Source organism: Mandrillus leucophaeus, unplaced genomic scaffold, assembly GCF_000951045.1.
Source record: "Mandrillus leucophaeus isolate KB7577 unplaced genomic scaffold, Mleu.le_1.0 Scaffold885, whole genome shotgun sequence".
Lineage (NCBI taxonomy): Eukaryota > Metazoa > Chordata > Mammalia > Primates > Cercopithecidae > Mandrillus > Mandrillus leucophaeus.
Genome location: NW_012109641.1, coordinates 597,342 through 602,166, shown reverse-complemented (window position 1 = coordinate 602,166; position 4,825 = coordinate 597,342). Strand labels below are relative to the sequence as shown.

Here is a 4,825-nt window from a genome sequence, read left to right as displayed (position 1 = left end):
GAAGGAGAATATTAGGGAGAACCAAAATGTTCAATGAGTATTTATTTTGGCATTTGTTGTGGGTGGAGGTGGTGTAATACTCTCCTATATTTTCCTTATTATTAATAAAATATATATTGCTCTCATAAAATTTTAATTGTGATTTTTATTGTGTGCAGTACTGAGATTTTGGCACACCTAGAAAAATAAGTACCAGACCAAATGTGCAAGAAAATACATTATAGACCATTTGTGTCAAAAATGCTAAGAGATTGGAAAACTGCTTTTGCCATATGAGCCTCTAGATTTTTAAGAGAAGGAAAAGAATTTTCTAAGAATAGATTGGTAGTAAGGAATTACTTTTAAAAGAGTTTTTTATATGTTACATCATCTTCCACCCTCTTCTCTCAAACAAAATGATGGAGGTTACAGAAAATCTCTTACAAAGCTGACCGCGTTCTGTCTGGAGTTGGGAAGGCCCTGATACTGGTATCTGACTTACATTTGAAAGGGTCTAAATGTGAGCAACTGGATGAAGCTCCCTGTAATAACAGAATGCAAAGATGAAACTGCATCAGGAATAACCTGCTCACTCAGAGTTTGGCAGGAAAGGCGCATGTTTCCTATGGTTCACTGTGAACCAGACTGGGTCATCTTGAAAGTGACCTTGTCCACAAGGATGCAGGATGAGGTGACCTCAGCAGAGGGCATGTTGAGGGGAAGTCCACTGGAAGTCAAGGGATAAGGGGAATGTTCTAAGTAGCTGGCTATAGCCGGCTTCATCAATGTCAGGGGATCCTAAGTGAAAGATCCTGGTGGGGAAATCTGTGAAGAAACCACAAAAATGCTGCCCCAAAGAAGGCAGCAGCAGGTGGACACTGGTCACACAGAGTGTGGCTGTGGACAGTGAAGACATTTTCTATTTCATCTAGGTTATGGAATGTGTTGACATAAAGTTGTTTACAATGATTCCTTATTATCCTTTTTACATCCATAGCTCTGGGCATTCTTACATTAGTATGATAGTGCATTAGTAATTTGTGAATTTTTTCTTTTTTGGTTTTGCTGGAAATTTATTAATTTTAGTTATCTTTGCAATTTTAGATTTACTATGATTTTCTATTGTTGTTTTGCTCTATTTAATTGATACCAACTTTTATTATCTTTATTGTTACCGTTCTTCTATTATTTTGGGTTTACTTGAACTTTCACTACGTTAAGGTAGAATATTAGATAATAAATTCTAGCAATCTTTTCTGTTTATAAACATTTAAAACTGTGAAATTTCCTTTTAGTACCATTTTAGCGGCTTTCCACAAATTTTTGACATGTGTTTTTAATTTCTAATTCACCTTGAGCTTTTTTCTTTGATCCATGCATTATTAAGAACTGTGGGCTTGGTGCGGTTTGGTGGCTCATGCCTGTATTCCCAGCTCTTTGGGAGGCTGAGGTGGGCAGATCACCTGAAGTCAGGAGTTCAAGACCAGCCTGGCCAACGTGGTGAAACCCGTTCTCTACTGAAAATACAAAAAATTAGCAGGGCATGATGGTGGGAGCCTGTAGTCCCAGTTACTTGGGAGGCTGAGCCAGGAGAATGACGTGAACCCAGGAGGCGGAGCTTGCAGTGAGCCGAGATCGTGCCACTGCACTTCAGCCTGGGCAACAGAATGAGGCTGTCTAAATAAATAAATAAATAAATAGCCAGTTGTGGTGGCAGGCACCTGTAATCCCAGCTACTTGGGAGGCTGAAAGGCAGGGAGCATTGCTTGAACCTGGGAGGTGGAGGTATCCTACAAATCTCCTTTGTAGGAAATTTGGTTAAAATCCTTTGATACTTAATGGACCATAAAAATAAATGTGTCTTGAATATATTCTGTATGCATTTGAAATATACATTCTACATTTGCTGAATGTAGTGTTATATAGATACCTATTAGGCAAAGTTAACTGATAGTACTGTTCACATTTCTACATCCTTATTGATTTTTTGTCTTCCTTTTTTATATGGACTAATTAGTTCTGTGAAGGTGAAATGAAGAAGAATGATACAACAGAGAGAACAGCATGTATTTAGATTATCAAGAGGAATAAAGTGTGTAAATAGACTTCTGTCTCATCACTCCACTGGAAATGCCAGTTAGCTGAATCCCAGCAGTGGGCACAGGTTAACTTCTTAGCCAAGAAGCTCTTCAAACACTATACAAAATCAGCATCTGAAGGGATGTCCCACTAGCTCTTCAGTCTCAGTGTACCTAAGCAGAGCTTGCCATACATTTCTACCCTTTATCTGATCTATCTACTCTACTAAAGTCCCTATCTGATTGGAATGGGAACTTTCTCCAGTGCCGTATCTCATCACATTCTCCATATAATTGCTACATCTTAGCATAGTTGAAGGCACCTAACAGGTGCTGAATTAATGCTGAATGAATTCATGAAACACTGCCCACTTACCTAAGTCATTGGCCGTGACCCATTCAGACTGCTCCCCAGAAGAAACATTCCTGAAATCCTATCTATAGCAAGAACCTGGATAGTTTGACAGGCCTGTGGAAGCAGGCTGATCACAAGAAGACTGTAATACCTGAAAGCAATCTTGTCCAGGTGGGAGAGCTAGGACTCCAGGCCTTGCAAAGGATTGAGACCCGAGCAGGAGGAGACACACACGGAAAACTCAGGTAGTGACTAGGCCTGACTCACTGTTCTTCTTTGTCCTCATTCACAATAGGGGTAGCCTCAGAACACCATATTCTGCTGTGCGGTTTGTGCCATGTACACCTCCTAGGGAAGTTGGAGTAGGTACCATTCACGTTGTGCTCAGTGGGACTGACTGCCTCTGCTGGAGTTGTGCAGTGTACAACCAGGATGATCCTGTACGGATCACCTAGGAAAAGGGGCAAAGTAATAACCAGCAGGAGCCCTCACCTGGGTGGGTCAGCAGCTGAACTTTCTCTTTCAAAGAAAAAAATAAGGTTTATCTATAATAGCAGAGGGCATTCCACTCTAATGGATCCTTGAACTTACTATGAGAGGCAGAGTCAGCTTTTCAGAAATGAATTTACACCATCCTATCAGCTATGGAGGACTGTTTTTTTTACTTTCAATAAATTTTTCATTGTAGTAAAACATAAAATTTACCATCTTAACCATTTAAGTATACAGTTCAGTGGCATTAAACACATTCACCTTTTTGTGCAACCACTGTCACCATCCATCTCCTGTTTTTTTTTTTTTTTTTTTTTTTTGGTGGAGTTTCACTCGGTCACCTGAGCTTGAGTGCAGTGGCATGGCCTTGGCTTACTGCAACCTCTGCCTCCCAGATTCAGGTGGTTCTCCTGCCTCAGCCTCCTAAGTAGCTGGGACTACAGGCACCTGCCACTATGCCTGGCTATTTTTTTTTTTTTTTTTTTTTTGTATTTTTAGTAGAGATGAGGCTTCACCATATGGGCCAGGCTGGTTTCTTGAACTCCTGGTCTCAAGTAGTCTGCCCGCCTTAGTCTTCCAAAGTGCTGAGATTACAGGTGTGAGCCACCATGCCCGGCCATCATCTCCTAAACTTTTTCATCTTCCCAAACTGAAACTCTGTGCCTATTAAACAATAACTCCTCATTGCCCCCTCCTCCAGCCCTAGCAAATACCATTCTACTCCTAGACTACTTTCAGACTCAGTTTCTTCTTTCACTTAATAAAAGACAGGGTTCACTGCTGACTAATGGGATTGTTTCTATATGTGGAGGCCTTCTTGCAAACATGTGATTGAGTTTATTGCAGAGAACGGTAATAGGAAATGAGATTGTAGAAAGAAAAGAGATGGAGACAAAATTGGATGAGGGTTTCATACTGGGTGTCCCATCCACAGGCCTCAGCAACCCTGCCACAGATCTGCCCGATTCTTTCACATCAAGAAGTTAATCTTGGAGCCATTTCCATGTTGTGGATCTGCTGGCACCTTTCATAGCTTTCCCTCTGTCACTGGTGGCATGGCTTTTCATTATACCATGGACGTTTAGTGTCCTCAAGGAGCCCATCCATAGTGAGGATTCTGTTTAGGGTCCTGTATGCACCTTCCACATTTCCTTCCTGTACCATCGCAGCACTGGTGATGAACTTCAGATGTTTTGCCATGACCTTGGATTTAAATCTCCACTCTGCAGAGCCTGGCACGCTCAGTACCTAGTCGACCCTGGCTATGGAGGATTTTAAGTTGCTTAGAAATATGTGTGTTTGCCTGTTGGTGGGACTGTAAACTAGTTCAACCATTGTGGAAGACAGTGTGGCGATTCCTCGAGGACCTCGAGCTACAAATACCAGTTGACCCAGCCATCCCATTACTAGGTATATACCCAAAGGATTATAAATCATGCTACTATAAAGGCACATGCACATGTATGTTTATTGCGGCACTATTCACAATAGCAAAGACTTTTAAAGAACCCAAAAGTCCATCAATGATAGACTGGATTAAGAAAATGTGGCACATACACACCATGGAATACTATGCAGCCATAAAAAAGAATGAGTTCATGTCCTTTGTAGGGACATGGATGAAGCTAGAAACCATCATTCTGAGCAAACTGTAGCAAGGACAGAAAACCAAACACCGCACGTTCTCACTCATAGGTGGGAATTAAACAATGAGAACACTTGGACACAGGTTGGGGAACATCACATACTGGGGACCGTCATGGGGTGGGGTGAAGGGGGAGAGATAGCATTAGGAGATATACCTAATGTAAATGATGAGTTAACGGGTACAGCAAACCAACATGACACATGTATACATATGTAACAAACCTGCACATTGTGCACATGTACCCTAGAACTTAAAGTATAATTAAAAAAGAGA

The 4,825-nt window shown here is 41.2% G+C and overlaps 1 pseudogene; it reads right to left on the bottom strand.

The window, feature by feature from the left end:
* Window positions 1-3,841: 3,841 nt before the first annotated feature.
* LOC105531421 lies at window positions 3,842-4,132 on the bottom strand (annotated as a pseudogene).
* Window positions 4,133-4,825: the final 693 nt, after the last annotated feature.